The sequence below is a fragment of the Tetrao urogallus genome (genome assembly GCF_951394365.1).
Source record: "Tetrao urogallus genome assembly, chromosome: 16".
NCBI lineage: Eukaryota > Metazoa > Chordata > Aves > Galliformes > Phasianidae > Tetrao > Tetrao urogallus.
Window position 1 is genome coordinate 5,296,482 of NC_136829.1, and position 19,980 is coordinate 5,316,461.

The window sequence follows — 19,980 nt, forward strand, 5'->3', positions numbered from 1 at the left end:
GTTATCTTGCTGTAACTGACTGAACCTCAGGGGCTGGCGTTTTATTCTTGCAATATTTCTTTTAATAAAAAAGTGCCTGATTAAGATACCCTTTTAGAAAACATTAATTCAGGATCTAAAAAAAAAAAAATTCAAATGAACTCAAATAGATTTTCTCTGGTATGTTAGCATTGCATTTAGGATAATGGATAGGGAGAAGGATGGATTCTGTAGGTATAAATCAATAGGCAAAGGGGTTGATGAAATTGCAACCTGTGAGAGCGAAGCCCTAGCGGTTTGTGATATCATCAGGAGCCCAAGATTAATTTGTTTGACAGCCCAGTCTCCTGCATTCATTATTTTAACAGCACGCACACAGGACCACGATGCACGTGTTAACCCATCAGCTAACCGACGTTCACCCACAGCCTTTCCCAGCTCCTGGCTCGGGGAGAGTTCAAATGAGCCAGCCAGGTGCTGGAAACCACACATCATTGCACATACTCTCCATTTTCCATGCAGATATCTTGCTTCTCGTTTTTCTTGCAAGCACACGAGGAAATCCTGCTCACCCCATGCTTAATCTAAAGGGCTCCGAAGCCTGTGGAAGCACCATTGGTTTTAATAGCTGTTGGATCAGACCTCTGTCCTTGAGTATAGACCCATTCATTTCATACAGCCCGTTTATGTGTGTGAGCTGGGACTGATCTGGCCCAAAGTCAGTGACTTTCCCAGCCCTGGGAAAAGGCAGTGATCCCTCCCATGTTCTGCTGTATGATCTGCTCTGTCCAGCTGGAGCTAAGTGCACCTCATTACTCAGGGAAATTTGGATCTGGACAATCCTTCGCTGATAAACAACATATTGCCATAATTAGCGAGCACGGACTGGGAATCCTGGAAATGGAGCCTGTCCAATCTGTCAATTTAGGGCCATATTGTTTAATTTACACAGCGCAGCGCATTGTGCAACCTGAGAAGGCTCACCCGGCCTGCCCGGAGCAGGGCTCTGCTGCGTTCAATTTATAGAAACAGCTCTTCGTTTCAGACTCTAGTTTTGACACTCTCCTTTTTCCTCTTGGCCTCTGTGTCCCGGTTGGAAGCAAACATGTATGGCTGAAAGAGGCCATGCACAGTTCCTGTGCAAGCACAGCCAAATTATTTCTCACAGCTAAGCCCTGAGGTTCCCCATCTTCCAGCAGGAAACTCTCCCAGCATAGTATCATAGAATCATAGAATCAAAGAATTATTAGGATTGGAAAAGAGCACCAAGTCCAACCCCAGCCCATCCCACCATGCCCACTGACCACGTCCCTGAGTGCCACATCCCCATGGTTCTGGAACACCTCCTGGGATGGTGATCCCACCACCTCCCTGGCCAGCTGTGACAATGCATCATCAATCTTCCAGAGAATATTATTTTTCCCAGTATCCATGAACCACCCCAGGCACAACTTAAGGCCATTACCTTTTGTCTCATCACTGTTAGCTGGCAAAAGAGGCTGCCCCCCACCTTCCTACAACCTCCTTTCTGCATGGTAGTCTTGGTGTAAGAAGCATTGTGAGGAGGAACAGTAGGACCCTAACAGTGACAGATTCAATATTCAAGACCCCATGCACTGACAATCCTAACCTGCATCAATGAGAAAAGACAACCAGCATGGAGGACAGTATGGAGTCCAAGGTGAGCAACCAAAATCTGCTCCACAAAGTGCTGTTGGCTTTGTTTGCAAACTACCTCCATTACTGTGATCTGAAATGCCAACAGAAATGTGCAGCATGGCTGTTATAATAGAAATATGCATCAGATTCCCACCCTGCTTGACCAGCCTGCTGGGGCACCAAGCCTCTCCTCACGTTCTCCAGGCCAGATTCTTCTTCCTCTACCAAGCTTCCCCTTCATCATTGTGTCTTCTAATCAACGCAAACCACTCCAACTTCTAAATGAAACTAATTTTCATATTGTCCAAATATACATACAGTTAAGAAATTACAGTGACAGTGATAAAAAATGTTAATTTTTCTTTCCAGATGCTTGTAAAACAGCCCTAACATATGTCCGCTGTTTAATTAACAGAGCAGCAGCATGGTGGAGAGGAGCCAAACTAATAATTTAAAGAAGCATTCTCCCTCCCTTGATTTGAATCCCAAAACACATCCATCATGTGCATTTCTGAACCTGCAAAAGATTTAATTTTCTGAACTTTCAGCAAACATCATAAAACAAGTCAAAGAGAAACCTGGAGTCAGGAGTGATCGCCTTTGAGAGAGTTCAGCTTCAGAACTAGTGCAAGAAATTCATTTCGTTAAGTGACTAAAAAAACTCCAGCACTTTTTGTTGTTGTTGTTCTTAAATTAGCTTTTATTGTCATCTCCTGCTGGGTGGCCAAGAGATGCCACTTTGCTGCTCAGGTTCCTGAGCTGCCTCCCCACTCAGACTGATGAGGATGTAATTCCTCCCAACAAACAGATCAAGATCATGCACTCCAGCTGCTTTTCCTATAGTATCTGTGCACTGCAAAATTCCTGGAGTATCTGTTGTTACCCTCTAAGTGTACCACGGAGGGTGTGAGCGTGAGACAGAGCCACGTTAGCAGTGGGAATAGCTGTAGTATGGTCTAGGAGATCTATGGCCATGTCCAGACAAGGTCATAGAGGCGAGGTGGACTCACAACCTTAAAAACTTGTAACTTGCAGAACTGACATGGAAATCACGTCTCTGAAGCCAAGGTGAGGCTTGCAGCAGGAGCCTGCTCTGCCTTTGAGGTCCCATCGCTGCCCTTGGGGTGGTGGGGATGACCCTGGGTTCCTTGAGGTGCTAAAAGCTCTCCCAGCCACGTGTGCTGATTGTCAGCAAGCAGCTCCGTGTGAGCAGAGGGGATCAAACAAGAGGTGATGGCCTTCAGTTGCACGAGGGGAGGTTCAGGTGGGTATTAGGAAACATTTGTTCTCTGAAAGAGCAGTGATGTGCCACTGGCACAGCTGCCCAGGGAGGTGGGGGGGTCACCATCCCTGGAGGTGTTCAAGAACTGTGGGAATCAGCACTCATGGAAATGGTCAGTGGGCACAGTGGGCTGGGCTGATATTGGACCTGGGGATCTTAGAGTTCTTTTCCAATCTTAATGATCCTGTGTTTCTATGAACTCCACCTGGAGATTGCTCCCACCCTCTGCAAAGCCAGTGAGTTCTCCTGAAGGACCAACACCACTGGGGAAAGGAGGTTGTGTTGCACCGGCTGATGGAGATTACGCTCCAAGGAGAAGCACAGTGCAAAAGATAAAGCAGTGTGCTGTCCATTGGGGAAATGTGCCCTTTTCTTTGTGAAGAAAAATAGATTTGTCATAGGGGATGCTATATTTTATTCCTGTATTAAATGGAAGGGCACCTAAAAAGATTTCTCTTCAATATTAGCCAAAAAGCAGAAAGGGAAAAAGTAGGGGCAGAATGCCCCTTCCTTCTATTCTTCTTATAGGGACCACTGACCACCAAGCAACTCAGAAATTAATCTGAGTGTTAATTGACCCTTTGATCTCTCAGTTGTTATTTTGGGTTGCAGGGAAGGATTATAATGAACCCAAAATTGTTGAATGAAGAGAACAGCAGCGCCAATGCCAAAGCCTGAAGTTGGCTTGTTGATACCATGGCCCTGCGTTATGCTGGCACCGCAATCAGGCATCGTTTTTCTGAGGCACACAAAAGTGGACATCTTGGATGAAGATTCTTCTTAAACTAAAAGCTGGAGATAACCATCCGGGGAAAAAATCCCAGGCAATGAGTCAGTTCACATAGCGGTGACTATCTGCAGAAAACTGGCCAGCTCCTTCCATTAAGGAGCCAATCTTTGGCTAGCTCTCCAAAGGAGGCTCAGTGACTGTGTACATTAAAAATGCTATCACCATTATGGTCTGTTCACTAAAGGTACAAGAGCATGACAAATATATGTAATTTGCAAATTGGCCAGTCTTTTGCAATAATTTAGAGACACTAGTTAGAGGCAATAGAAATCTAACAATTACTGATGTTTAAGGTTTGCATTGTTGCTCTGTGAATATTTCATGCATAAATGAACTTCCCCTGGACCAACTGCTGTTTCTGATGAGGCGCTCTGAGGCTTTATTGCCAAATACACAGCAGGGCTCCCCCAATGAGCCACATAACAGATGATGCATCGTCTTCACAGCTTAAATAATGCAGAGTATCTGCATTTTGTAGAGTGGTGGTACCGTTTATTTACATATCAATGGAGTGGCCAGAGCAAATATGAAGAAATACATGAAGGAAAGGACATAGCACTTTTAATATTTCATATTCACCCTGCAGGAAGAGCCTCGGCCGGCTGGGTGTGAGTCGGAGTGCCAGGTTTGTGTGCATGTGTCTCCTTATCAAAATCTCTTGCACACCTGATGAAATGCATGCTTTCTCACATGCCTGTGAACTTTTTCAGAGCTAGTGAAAACAAAAGGAGTGTTCTGCCAATCAGAGGTTGAATCTCCAAGTGCTGTTTGTTAGGAAGAGAAACAAGCCCACCCTCAGGTCTCCTCCTGTTTCATCTGGGGCTGATGGGAGATGTAGTCTTGCTCTGCAGTGCACCAAGGAGGATTTCTGCTGCAGCTGTCAGGGCTGCAACGAGGCCCAGCACCCATGGGAAAAGCATCACCTGAAGCACAGAACTATCACATCAGCTGGTGATGGCTCCTGCACGCACCAGTTTGTGTTCATGAAAGGGGAAAATAATCAACAAAAATGGGACTTGCACATCACCATTTACATAGGACCGGGAGCTCCAGGTATGGGTTCTCTCTCTGGAGTTACGCAGCATTCGGGCATGACCCACTCATGGAATGCCCCTTCCTGACATACGGGTGCACCTCAGAGCTCTGCCCGGATGCACAGGGCACTGCTCCAAGCGCTGGCTACCATCACTGCCCCCCCCCCCCCCGCAGCAAAGATTTCCAGCCTCCACACATCAGCATTGAGGTCAAATGAGTAAAACAGCAACCTGCTCCCTCGCTGGAATTAGTCACTCCATGCAGAGATGGGCACGATGGAGTGCAGATGCTGGTGGTCCACCTGCAGGACTGGGGGTGTGCTCCTTCCAGCAGCCCCCCAACTCCCAGCATCTCCCCATATTAAGCCACATGTGAAGGAGAACTGATGTGCGCCAGCCCTTTCTTGTACAATCCCATTAAAATTCCAATGCAAATGACCAGATTCATAATCCGAGCTTCATTGAGAAACACAGTTTCCTGCTTTCCCCTGTAATGAAATTATTGGCTGTGCAGATGCTCCATTTCTGAGCTAATTCAATCTCCAACTGTTTCTTTTCGGAGCGTATGTGTGAGGGCAGGGCTGTGCGGAGCAGGGCTGGGTGTGTGCACACCCCACGTCTGCACTGCATGCTCCCCATGCACAGATAGCCAATTATAATTATAAATGTGGTGGGAATACGAGCGGTGTATTCGGTAGGCGTGATTGAAAGTAAACTGGGAAAGCTAAAAGCAGCTTAGTCGCCAGAATGTAATACACTACAGGGGCAAGTTGTGGAAATGCCTGATTATTCTCTTTTGCTCACTGCATCCCTGGGGGATCTCCCTGAACTGCTCCTTTAACTGCTCAACTTGCCTGTTCCACCGTGATAGTCAGCAGATGAAGCCCTTCACATTTAAGTGTAATAGTGCCAGAGAGACCAACTGCTCCTCAGAGTTACGACCTATAAATGTCGCTTCTATGTCAGAATGAGGATGTGGCACTGAAGATGCTGAAGTCTGCAGAGGGTTTGCTTGGCAATTCATGCAGGCCATTAAGCTCACTCCTCCCCTTGTCCCCCCAGCATTGTGTACACTGGGATTTCTTGCTTGCTTTCACAGCTTGCCGAGTGCTTCTTCCAAAGCTGGCAATAACCAAGCAGTACATCCCCAGGACAGGATGCTCTTCTTATCACTGCCACAGCAAATGGGAGCTCTGCAATGGGGTGCCTTTGTTCCCCTGCACCCTGCGGGCAGGGAAGGAGAGTGGCACAGGATGTGGCATTTTGCCCAGGAGGTGGCTGTGAGCCAGGTGCAGTGCTGCCAGATGTTTGTGGCCAAGGGAACAACCACCCTTAGGTTAGGGGCATCTCCCACCTCTCTGCCTTGGTCAGGACTTGATCACTGCTCAGCCCGCAGGGTTCAGCAAGAAGAGTGATAACTGAGGGCGGTGGTGTTGGTATTTCTTGTCTCCTCTTAGCTGGAAACCCAAATAATCACTGCCATAAGCAACTTCTCAGAAGAAATGCAGCATTTACACCACAGCAGCACCCAGCCCAGCACCCAACTCTGCTTAGGCACAAGATAGAGATCTCAGATACGTAGTTTTTCCATTTCTGGATGGCTTTGGGGCTCAGCACAGAAAACACCGCTCCGGGAGGGATTGCAGCAGTCACCCCAGGCTGGCATCAGCTTCTCCAAACTCATCACCCCACGTGTGGGGCTCTGCACGGCTGAGCAAACAGCTGATCCTGCAGCCACCTGACTGCAGCCACTGGTTGGAGCGGGGCTGAGATGGGGGGGCAGAGCTGAGGATCGTTTTGAGGCCACCACCTGGGACTGGCAGCACTTCTACTAATGCACAGTGAGCAGCTAAATCATACATTATTGATTTGTCAGACGTATTTGCATATAAATAAGCATGATCATTCATACAAACCTTAATGTTGTTGTTCTCCCTTTAGTGTTGTGATCACAGATGAATGACTCTAGTTAGACACAATTCAGGAGCGCTTGTACCACCACAGCAAAGTAAGCTGCTGATTTAAAACTACATTTATTGGAGCATGTAAGTGTGACAGTCTACTGGTGAATTTGGGGATAATTATCTAAAAGACAAGATAAATGAATCCTGAAAGTGGTATTGTGATGAAGAAATGATCCCTCCATGCTAGTAAAGCTTTGATGCCAGAAATATTGTAAATGATAATTAACTGGGAAACACAGAGGAATTATATTTCAATTGTGTTTTCAAAAAGACTTAGGGTTTTACAGACAAATTGATTGGGTTCTCCCCCTCCCCCAGCCCTGTGATTATGAAAGATCGTCTAATTTACAACTTGAACTATGAAGCGTATGACAAATCACTGCCTTGCTTTTATGCCTCTTGTTTGTAGATTCTCCCTGCTGGATATCTGCTTATTGTTTTTAAGCAAACCAAGACATGTATTTTTCAATTAGTCTTTCCCCAGGCCTAATCTAGACAGATCTGCAGGCCAGTACAACACGCTGACCCATGACAATTATATCTGCTGTATTAATTCATTAAGCGTCGCAGGATCAAGCTGTAAGATCTCGCTCCCTGATAACATCAGCAGCATGAGCCGGGTTAGTCTGCATCCCTCCCCTAAAAAGAAAATATTATAGATTGTGCAATGCAGGGGAAACATTGCTTGCTAACACTTCATTTTAATTGTCCTAAATTAGAGCTGAAGACTTACAGAACTGTGCGTGACAACCAATGAATACCAAATGAATTCATTAGGATCAGTGCTGTTACAATGAATAACTAACAAATTTATAACAGTGTCTGTAGCCTTTGTGTCTTGCTGCTGGCTGCAGGACCCATCCTGGCGTGGCTCCCTTGGAGTGCAGGTCTCACTTGCATGCCTGGGGTCAGGGGATGGATGCTGCTGCATGACGTGGGCACAGTGACAGCCCGAGCCACCCCGTGCCTCCTCCTGAGGAGTGCATCCATCTCACTGGTACCATTGGGCCAACAAGAGCCCACCAGCCACTGGTGTGCCTGGAACAGCCTGGGCTGTTCCAGAGGCTGTGAGGCTCCTGGGGGCTTTGGGGAGGTGATGGTAAAAGGAGATAAAAAGGAGAAACAGCTTTGTCTGAATAAATCCTTGCCACGTATTTCTTCTGTAGGAGCCACCCTAACTTGCATACCTTCATTGGGCTGGGACAGCAAATGAAGGGGAGGAATGAGGGTTTTAGAGTTAAGCAGAGTTTTGGGGGTTTTTTTCCAAAGCTGAGGGTTTTATTTTTTTGGGGGGGTGGGGGGGGAGGAGAGAGAGGGAGGGGGAGGGGTGAATATTGAATGTGGAAATAGAAATTACAATGGCTGCAGCTGCATGGAGTCAGGGAGCCTCAAAGAGGGGACATCCACACCCTTCTGGAGCACCCGGGGAAGGTGCAGGAGTGGGTTCCTCCTGTCCAGGATAAAGCCATAAAGGGTATCTGCTAACATCTGGGATGTTCAGGATGTTCAGAGGGCCACACGCAGAGCTGGGAGAACACCTTGTTCAGCACCAATGCTGTTAGCTCCTACAAGATGCTGAATTCTACTTCCCCTGCTAAAGTCTCCCATCTTCCTAGTGTGCAAAGGAGGGAATATTTCTGATTTCCAAGAAACCCAGAAACGTGCATGAGCTCTCAAGCTGTGGCATTTGTTGCTTTCAGCAAAGGATGCCCCACTCCATGGGAAGCTTACCACCTCCTGGTGCTGCCGTGTTTCAGGTAGGTAGTAAAGCTTTGTCTTTCTGCCCCAGCCCCAAACAGTGGCCTCAAAAGGAATCCATTCTGAATGCTCCAGCCCTTAACTTCCACATATCTTCACCAGTACCACAGTGGAGAAGTGCTTTGGAATGGAGCAGGATAGACAGCAAGGGACAATTGCTTCTCAGCTTCCTCGCAGCAAAGCTTTACAAGCCAAAGCATCTTGGCCAACATTTTCAAGACACGTCAAGCTTTTTGAAAAGAACACTTGGGTTTAGCACAAAAAAAAATCCAGTCCTGCTCTGTAGGAGTCTATGGGAAGGCTGAGGAAGGAGTGCCAGCCTGGAGATGAAGACAGCCAGGAAAGTGGGTCCAGGCAGTAATTTTCTCTGAAATGTTTTCCTGTGCTGCATTGCAGAAGCAGGGCCCTGCCCTTGCTGATGTGCTTTTGGGAAATGTGGTTCGTCCTGGGAAAAGAAAGTAGAAGAGGGAGCCTCTCTGGTGTGCTGCCTCCACCTCCATGCAGGCTGTTTGCAAACTCTCTCCATGCTTATCATCATGTAATTGAAATAATGCGTATTGACAGAGACTTGAAAACAACTGCTCAATTTTCCTCAAAATTCAATTAAACTTCGTTTATTCTGGGGATCGATCCAATTAAAAGGGGGGAAATTTCAGATGGTCTGAGCCTTACAATCCATCTTAACACACTGTGTCTATCACAGTGATGTAATAATTCCCCCAATCAATGCTTTAAAAGCATTTAGCAGTCTTGATAATTAACTTTTGTCAAAATAGCCTTACAAAGCAATAAATGAGAGCAGATTAATATGTAGTCATAAAGCTATGAATGGTTTAACGCTTTGAAAGGGTTGCTTCATAAATTTGACTTTTTTTTTATTTATTTCTCTACCATAATCTCTGCCCGCAATACTATTGCTCACAGTTTTGGTAGATGAGAATAAACTGGGCCATTGGGGTGAGCTCTGAATGGAGTGATATCGAATCATAGAGTCACAGAATCTAAGATCACAAAGTCCACCCCACCATGCCCACTGCCCACGTCCATCCATGCCACATCCCCACAGTTCCTGAACACCTCCAGGGATGGTGACTCCCCACCTCCCTGGGCAGCTGTGCCACTGCATCACCACTCTTTCTCTTTTCGAGAAGAAATGTTTCCTAGTATCCAATCTGAACCTCCTCTGGCACAACTTAAAGCCATCACCTCTCTTAGAGCTGCAGCAATGCCACCTCCCCCTGTGGAACTGACCCTGTTATGCAGCCTCAGGACTACCAGAAATGTCCACAGGGCCTTTCACAACCTTAGGGTTGGGAAACACGCTCTGTTCTGACTCCACAGAGGGGTTGTGCAATGGCTCCTAATTGGGGCACTTCTCTAGGAAGTGCCCAGTTTAAATGTTTGTCTTCCCCGTGACTGATTTAAGACATTAAATCTCCCAAATACCACTGTGGTTTCAGGCTGATCCCAGCAACTCCCACCCTGCTTTGTAACATCTGTGCATACCATACATTGCTATTCTTAGATAGAATTAGTGCCTGAATAGTTTTCTTTCTGCGTATAACTGTGTTTAGAAGATGCATCCATTCCCCTGCCTGCTCTTTCCACTGCTCACCGAAAGATTCAAAATTGGCCTGGACCTGGCTTAGCAATGAGAACCTTTCCTCTTTCCTGTGCTGTGCAAGATAAGAGCAGGAGAAAAGCTTCTGCCCAAAAAGAGGTCCAAATCTGCTTGTGCAGAAATGCACACTTTTGTTTTAACATTAACAAGTTCTCTGGCTAAAACTCTCTGTGGGCAAAGTCCAGTGGAGGGCAAGCTGTGTGTGAGACCCCACTGCTTGGTCTTGTGGGATGGATGAGCTGCTCTAAATAATCTATTTCATTCTTTTTCAGTGCTCACGGTGTGTGGATGATGTTGGAGCTGACAGCTCCCAGTGTGTCAGTGGGCAGAGAGATGTTTACCTGCTCCTCCCTGCACTCTCCTAGCAGCAGTTAATGCACCGGGTGGGCTGGGAATGAAGGCAGATGCTGCAGATGTGGGCTCTGCACCTCCCCTCAGTGCTGCTGCACTGGGCTTCGGCACAGCCCTGGGGCAGACAGCAAGGAGCCCAGGTCCTGGCTCTGTTCTCCAAATATCAGCATCCCATTACGGCAGGGAGCCTTAAATTTGTGCATTTAACAGCAGCTGATCTGGCCTGCAGGTACGCTGCAGCCGCTCTTGTCACTGTGCTGTGCGTGGGACATGAAACGCGCTGTGCAAAGGAGATTGTCCATCTCACACAACAAGATGCACACCTGTGGTGAGGCATAGCAGTCCTTAACCAGCTCACAGCAGCAGCCCCATCCATGTGAAGTCACCAAGCAGAAGGGGGAAAACACACTGCACTGAGTGCTGTCCCTTGGAGGCTTCATGCCATCCCACAGCCCCTGTGCCCCACCAGTGCCTGCAGACTGGGTGAGTCTGTGCAGTGCTGTTACAGATGTTGGGCCAGGACTCAGACGTGCAAAGCACGCCGACACTGAGCAAGAAATGCTATCTGTGCAAAACCTGTCCACTAAGCAGAGAGGCTGGGCAGCAGCAGCATTCCCTTTCTGCAAACTTTCAGTGGAACCATGTCATCTGCACACACTGTTATTTGCAGGAGAAGCAAGCACTCTCCTCCCCATCCGTTCCCAGTGGAGGGTGGTGGTGCTTTCTGCAGGGGCAAGGGATGGGGGTGAGGTGTGCAGGCACAGCGGGCAGCAGAGCCAGCCTGCTCCAATTGCTGCTATCTGAAATATGAGATGCTCAGATAGGCTCCTGCTGACCTGGATGGGTCTGAAAACCCAAGCGGGCAGCGGTCACTGCAGCTGCACTGGGCTTCCCTAGGGGGGAACCGGGCCCTTCCTGCTACTCTTCTAAGGGTTTCCATTTCATGTTTTCATTTCTAGCAGCTCGGTATTTCGGGGGTGGGTAAGGGAGGACGAGTGCATGTTACAGAAGTAATCTGTTCCTCAGCTTTTGGTCCCTTGTGTCTTTTTTGCTGTTCCTTTGAAATAAAGGAATATTCAAGCAAACCAAGAAAAAAAAAATGATTAAAGGATCCTTCTGAATGCCAGATAAATGCATGTTAAAAAACACCCAGGTGGAGTCACACAGGTTAAAATTAAACTTATTTCTTCTGAGCATCAGAAAAAAATAAAATTAAAACCCTTCTTCTCCCTCCCCCATAAAACGTATCAGTTTGATACTGAACGCATCGCAGCCGCTTTAAGGGACCCACAGATCAAACATCATTTGGGAAATTTCAAAGGGCTGTTTCAACAGTATCACTTTCTGTCATTCCCCACTCCCCATCCCTTCTTTTTTTATGCTTTGGTTCCTGATGAAGTTTCAGCTGCTCCTGAAGTCAGTCCTTGTGTTCTTGGCTATCAAAGAGCATTGCAACATCAACGTCAGAGTTAAACTAAAAAAAAAAAAATCTGAAAAAAATAAAAAAGCATCCCTTTTCCTTTGGAGATCAGAAAGTCAAATAAAAAGGATGCTGATTTGCGGAATAAAGGGTGGGATTCCCTGCTGAGACGATAGGAATCTTCTGACTTAACTGAGTTAAGATTTGAATACATTTGGCCCAGACAAGGGGAGGAAAAAATCCATTAGTTTTGAGAAAAGCCTCACACTGTTTCAAAAGGAAATATGTGAATATAAAAAAAATATTAATATATATATATATATATATATTAGAAAAGGAGAAGAAAAAAAAAATACCACCAGGATTTGTATGTGTGTTTCAGAGGCCGGGAGTCTAACGCTATCAGCCAGAAGCAAGGAGAGAAATTAAATCACAAGACTAGCACCAAGTCCTGTTGCCCACTGCCGCAGTACAGGTGGGGGCCATGTGAGCCCAAAATATTGTCTATGTGTGACAGCAGTGACCCCGACCCTCTGGGGGTTTAATTCACACGTGGGGCTGTGATCCCAGCCTGCCCATCCTGCACGATGATGGGTCAAGCAAGGAGCCTGTGCTGCTGGCTGCTGGAGTGACATTGCTGGTGGCCCAAACACTGCTGCTATTGCTGCGGGCAGTGGGACAGAAGACCCTCCCAGGCAACAACCTTGCCCACATCCCCTCCAAAATGCCATTTTTGCCCCTATAGCTGCTTCATTGAGTAGACGGTGACTCAGACAACATGTGGCTTCTTGCCACTTAATGCGTCCACTGCACATCACCACTCTGTGGGACACAGGGTGTCCTTCCTTTCCCTTGGAGATCCCTGGGCGATGCTGAGGTTTGTGCAAGGAGTCACCCCCAAATAACACTACTAGTGAGAGCTCACCTCTCCTATCAAACCAGGGAAGGGCTGAGCATGGCTGCAGGCTGTAATGCAGGGTTGTCAATGGAGCAGCTCGGTGTTAAATCCTTTTGATGGTTCTCCTGCTGAGGGAAGAGATGATATCTCATCATTAATGGAGTTGAATTAATATAAATTAGCTGAACATCTCCTCGCCGCTTCCGTTCAGGCAGAGAAAAGGGGTTTATTGGGGAGGCAAAAGCAACGATGCCTTTCACCTCACATTCACTCCACCATCCATAAAGATGCTGCTGACCTCGCAGTCTTCCCTCTCCTCCTCCCTCCTCTGGCAGGACCGAGGCGATGTAAAATAAAATGATTATGTGACATCCCAGGAACGTGGGGACTGTCCACAGCATGGACCTTGGGCGACCTTTACCCAAGTGACAGGTGACCTCCCTAAATCAGCCCCATGAGACGGAACATTGCCAGCAGGGATGGAGCCTTCGCGGCATCTCCAGCTCTGGAGTGCAGTGCTGGGTGCCTGCTGGGCCACAAGGGCTGCTCCTTCTCCTTCCCTGCTGCTCGGCTTCCTCCTCCTTCCACCTGCATGCTGAGCTGCATTCCTCCAGGCAGCAACAGCACCGAGAAATGCTCACAGCCTGTCCCAACTTTACAATTTGTATGGTCAGCATCAAGCCCCATAGAAACTGCCTGCGTGGGAATTGCCCAGATCCTGAGAAATGAAAACTTTACCAAGCAGACGTTAATTCTTTAAGCACAAATCTAAACCTTAAAGTGTATTTCAGAAGCATTTGAGTGTCTGTGCATGATGGTGCAATGGTTCTTTACGCCGGAGCATACACCTGAATCATTATTTAAAGCTATTCTAGGCAGGCAGGACATGCACTGTATATTATATCCTGCACTTATAAAAAGCTCCATTAAAAGAACATCATTAAGGCTGTCGAGCCCAGCACTCAGCAGCTGTGCTGTGCCCAGGGCTGCCTGCCCAGGGCCATTTGAATCCCTTCTGCCTGTGAATCATGGCCCAGCCTGACAGAATGCATTGGGTACCTGCACCATCTCCCCATGCTAGATACAGGATTGATGCTTTGTACCCTCTCACCAAGCATTTTCTACCCTGTCATTGTCTTCCCGCCATAGCTATGGGCCACATGCATGTAGCAGGGTACCAATGTGGGGTACAAGCACTGGGGGTGTGCTGTACCTTGAAGGAGGCAAAGCAGGAGAAGAGAATTCAAACGAACCAATTTCTTGTTCTAAGACCTTTCCGCCCCTTTGCAGCTGCTTCTGATACAAAGGCAGAACCTTATCTCCCCGCTGCACGGAGCCAGCACTACAAACAACTGCCTTGTTGTAATGCACTGAACGCAGTATTCGGCACAGCCCACACAGCGTGGGACACATTCCCTTCCCATCACTGCCAGCCTTTTCCCCCTTCTCTCTTCTTGTTTAACAGGGGGAAGGACAAGATGAACTCCAGAGTTTCTTTCCACCCCATACAGTTCTGTGGTTCTGTGTTTGCTTTCAGCACCCCGCTGCCCTAGGCTACGATCCATTCCAAAAATCAGATGCTAAGCAATGGGGCTGGCAGCTGAGCTTGTACTCTGGAGTCCCCTGATAGCAGCTTAGATGCCCAGGCTGTGCTACTACAAAGGGTCTCTAAGGCTCCTGGCATAACCTCACAATCCCTTTCAACTTTTAATATAAAAACACAGAATGATTGGGTTGGAAGGGACCTTATAGCCCACCCCGGCTCCACTCACTGCCTTGGGATGGTTGCTCCCCACCAGATCAGGCTACCCAGGAACCTACTCATGGTATAAAATAGGAGGAAATAAAAGACCAGGCAAATGCAGGAAGATAATTTGCCAATGACTTGAATGTGTGCAAGTCCTTAAAGGAGAGATACTGAGGGCCCTTGAGAACTTGTGTAGAGAGATGTGAAGACACTGATTCTCTTAACCAGGCCAACAGATGCCAGAGAGGCAAAAAGCTCTACAGGGTCTATCTGCCCTGGTAGAAAGGGAATTAGTTAAATCATAAGGGAAAACAGGCAAAAGATCAGTTGTACATAAACTGGATGTTAATACATTCAAGTGCAAAATGGAAAGATTAAATGCCTTTGAGGACCCTTCAGAAACAGTGGACAAGAGAAAGCGAGATGTTCTCACTGGGGACTTTCAGTGCCTTGGAGAAGGTGCTGGAGGTGGGCAAGGATTGGAGCTTGTCTGTCAGCTGAAGCTTGTCCAGCTTTGCTCTATCTCTCAGGAGAAATTTCTCCGCTTAGATTGAAGCCAAAATCCTGTAACTGTGATATTCAGACAGAATATCAGCCTCTATGTGACAACAGAGCTGCAAGCCACAGTATGGGCTAGGAAACCCCATGATCTAACAGCAGGTGCTCCTGGAACGTGGTGGGGACTCAAGTGGGAAGCATGCACCAGAACTTGGCCAAGGAGACCCCTATGATGACCCCGCTGTCCTTGCCATGAGAAGTCTTTGAGGAGTCAAACAGGAGATGGACTGCACCACATTGCCCAGCTTAGAGAAGATGGGGGGAGGTGCTCAGATCCTCTGCAGAAGGAGTTTTTTCTAGAGATCATGTATTCTAGTGAATATGATAAAGTTCCAATCTCCTTGCCAGAGTCATGCAGCTACCACAAATACCTTTCATGCCACACAGAATTCCTTCTGAATACCCCATATCCAGAGAGCACGAGGAGACCAAGAGACAGAAGGAGGCAATCATCGCCCCAGCCCACTCCTCCATGCCGCAGAAGCAGGAATTTGCTCTCCAACTGGAATGTGGCCTGCTTAATAGGGCCACAGAAGCAAAGAGGCTGCATCTGTAATGTTTCTGTCAAAGCAAATGAGGTCATTAACAGACGAGTTCAGTGATGGAATTGTCTCTCGTAGTATTTATTATATGGTCCTTTTCCTGACACCTCCCACTGAGAGAATATTAAATATTTAATGCACACCAAGGCTTTGCTCATTTTTCATTCCCACTTCAGCATTTCAAGTCGGCTCCAATCTGCTGCTAGCTACAAAGTCGACTGGACAATGGACTGTAATGAATTAACTCTTTGGAAGCCGCCATAGCATTTACAGGACTGCCATCAGGCTGGGTGCTTTATCATCTCTGCCTCACATGTGTGCTCCGGAATTCAATCCGCAATTCATTAAAACAAAGTAGGGGGAGGAAGGCGAGGGAAAAGAATTTGGGAAATAGCTTTCAGGAACCATAAATAAATAAATAATGAAGGGGGAGATGGAAATGTTGACTTGCCAAGGTGACAGGACTTCATTTACCTGGTACATCTAGGGCTGCTATCCCCTCAAATGAAAGTTGCTCCTATGAAGCATAACAGCCCTTCAAATCTCAAGCATCACATCCAGAAAGAGTGGATGAAAATGGAGACTACAGAGACAGAGCTTTTCTATACAGTCTGTTCTCTACTGCTTTGAACACTGATCCTGGGGTAAAGTGGAAGCAAAACCTCTGTGAAAGAGCTCACAGCCCTGGCCATGGCCAGTAAGAAACAAGGCACCAAGAACTGCAGAGCTGGATGTCACTCATGATTTGACACTTGCTACCCGTGGCCAATATCAATGGAATGTCTAGACTTCCAAACGAGTCTTTGACAATATGGTGCTTGAAGAGAAGGCCCGTTCAGTAAGGACACTGAAGAAATGCTAAATCATGGTCTGAAGCAGTGATGGAGCACCTGGTGAAAGGCAGGGCCAATCCAGGGGAGCTCAGGTGTATGCAATGTACATGAGTGACCAGAAGGGCTGGAGCCAGGATCCACCCTTTCCCAGACCTCATTTAAGGGTTGGCAGTAGAGATGAGAATATCTTGTTGGAGATTCCTGTGTACCTGAGACCTTCTGAAGGCAAGCAGCTTCTTTTCTTTATTTCTGTGCCCATGGCTGTTGTATCCTAGGACCTTGCTACTGTGCCATCATTGCTGTGCTTTCCACTGTGTTAGAGGCATATTACTCTTTGAGGCTTTCACTAGATTGCTGCAGTGCATGGAACTCCTTCTCACCACTTTTTCACCTAGGAAGGGGGAGTCTTTGTGGATAACAACAAGGTTGCAGTGTCTCCTGGCTGCTGGAGTTGTGGTTGTTGGCTGACAGGGACCATCAGAGCGGCATCTGCTAGAGCTTCAGTTGTCCTACATCCTCCATATTCATCCAGAGGACAGTATTTACAAGCAGTATTTCCCAGTGACAATTACTCCCTTTATTTATTGCTCCTCTCTCATCCCCCTATGGCATCATCAGTTCTATAGAAACTACCATACTGGTGATATCCTGACTACAGTGGGCAGAGGAAAGCACAGAAGAATGGTCAGATTGCTTTCACCCACAAGGCAGAAATTTCAAGGAAATCTACTCCTCACGTACCTTCTCTTGAAAAGAGATCCACTGGCAAATTACTTCTGCTTTTAGATAGACTTACAAGTTCCCACTTGCTTATCTGGTTAACACTGTCAGTCACTTATACTGAGACACCAGGAAATCTGATTCCCACTGTTGGTGTGAGAGCAACCTGTAGGCGCTTGACCTTTTTAATGTTCTGTAATTCGATTGGGTGGCTGTTCTGTGTTTCCTTGTCACTAGCCCAGTAATCTGAGAGGGAGAAGTGGAAAAGACAGCCAGTAAAGATACAAGCAATCACAAGCGGGAATTTGTTGAGGCCTCAGGTTTCCAAAATTACTCAAAGTATCTTCCTCATGTAGAGTTTGGATGAAGCGTGGTTTGGCTCTTCATCCTGGAAATGGCTCCTACAGGAGCCCTCTGCTCACACAGTGGCTGCTTGGCCAAAACTCGGTGCAAAGGCCAATGCTGACTTATGCCATGTGAAGATCTGTGCCTTTTCTGATACAATGGTGCGGAAGTTCAGTTCTTCAGGATGCATGTCCTAGAGAAACACCAGCAAGTGTTCAGCTGTGTTTTTATAAAATACCTTGGCAAAACTGGGCCTCTAACCGAGGATCTGTAATTTTAATCTCTGGGGTGTGACTGAGTCAATATTCCATAAGGATTGGATCCAGGGATGTTCCTGCTCAGCACAGGGTGTTGAACGCAAACGTTTCAGTTAAGCCCTCTCTGATAACCTTCTGATTCCTAACTGATAACCTAACTGATTCCAGTTCTGGGGATCCCAATCATCCTCAAATCCCATTTTAGGATCCTATCACCCAAATTATCTTTTGAGGAGATTCCCCAAGTTTTGCAGCATCGCATTCTTTCTCTGTTCTATGCCAATAATTAGCTCTTTCAGTGACAGAACTTCCCAAATTGTTTTGAAGAACTCTTTTTCTGAAAAAATCATTATACCCAGGAGATCCAGCTTAAAGGATTCTTGGAAACTGTAGGAGATGAGCTCCAAGTCAGGCTAAGACTTCGTATGCTTGCGATATCTCGTATTGATATTTTGCTCTCCTAAAGCTAAAGGTGATGCTTCTTATTTCCATGCACACGTATACATACGAACTGCAGCTGAACACCCAGATCCCTCTGACAACTATAGGATGTTGGAGAATTTCAGCTCTTCCAGCCTTGGGTGATGCCTGACCTGCCAGTACCTCTGGATCAGTGCTGCCGATGAAGAAAGGGGAAGTGACCAATTCTCAATGAAATCAGTACCATGTAATTTTTGGACTGGAGCCACAGCTGGTGTTACCCTGGCTGAGTATCTTTTCCTGCTCCTCTGATTGCTCTGTGTCTGAAAACATTTCATGGAAAAGCAAAGCAAAGTTCAGGACTTATCACATACAATAGATCATTATATAGTGATCTCTGGGTGCTTAGGAGTCTTTCCATTGATTTCAGGGCTGTGGCTCAAACCTTTGATCAGCAAAATGGGACCAGTGCAGAGACGGGGAAGTTCTCCTGTGCTGTTGGCCCCATGGATCCCCTTGACTCAAACAAGGTCAAAACCTCAATTTCCATAGCTGTAAAAGAGTGATAAGACTATTTACTGCAAGATGCCTGAGTACAGAGAGTGCCAAGGATCATCCTGACTAATGACTAGGTGATGTCACAGAGGAAGGAGTTGCATATAATAAAAACAGGTTGTTTTTCACGTGGGTTCACTTGGGGTGCAAGCTGCAAGTATGAGCTTGGGGGTTTACCCTTTGTTGTGTGATTCTTATGTAAATAATAGAGCATGTTAGATCACTACGTTCTATAGAACAGGTGCTTTGGTGGAATTGTTATCACCAAGATAGAAGGAAGCTCCCCGGAGGGATGGGTATGCCAAATTCTCTTTGGTTCCCTCTGGAGTCAGATGGGCAGAGAGCATCTCTCAGTGACAGATGAAGCTGCTGGCAGACAGTTACCCAGCTTGTTTCTGTGGGTGGATATAGGATGTGAGGAGAACAGGACTGCATGCCAGTGGGCAGCCCCACCATCCAAGATTGACAATCCTTTCTGCTAAGCCCTTTCAGTAATTCCCATGGCTGGTAGCAGTGTTTGGGTTTTAGGCAGTGGTGCCACAAAGCCACAGGCTCTCTTGTGATGATAACATACTCATCAACAAGCTGCTGCAGAGCATAGCTCATTCAGATGGCTCTGGCCTTGCCTTCTCTGCAAGCAAGCTCTCCTCCTCTAGGAGTGGATGCCATTGCTCCTGTTGAGATCAGGCACCAGACAGCAGCACACAGCCATCAGCATTCTGACAAGTCCTCTCAATCTCCAGAACAAAATAATGCACTAATCCAGGCTGCAGAAACCAGAAGGATAGGCTCTCTGTTTACTGAGAGCAGCACAGGTCTCAGCATAGGTCCATTAATTTGCTCTAAAGGTCTCTAATTCATGTATTCTGTTTATTTTTGTCTGCCTTTGTTTCTAATTACGGTGTGGCATTTGGTGGTTGGGTTTCAGTTTGCTTTTGTCTTTTTACTCTTTCACAACAGTTTTAGCAGCCATTTCTATAGGAACGGTATCTGGAGAGCTCTGGAAATTGATTGCCAGCAGAAACTGGGAGCTGGTTCAGTCAAGAAAACACATCCAAGGAGATCTCTCTGTGGGATTTGCCCCTCAGATTACAATGTGATGACCATCTGCCTGCAGGAGAGGCCACGTACCTCACTCAGAGATATCTTCTCACTCACTGATGAGAAGGACTTCACTTCCCCTCTCTGCTGACGCAGGACATACTGTGTAGCCTTGAGCCAAGACGGAGCTCTTGATCATTGCAGTA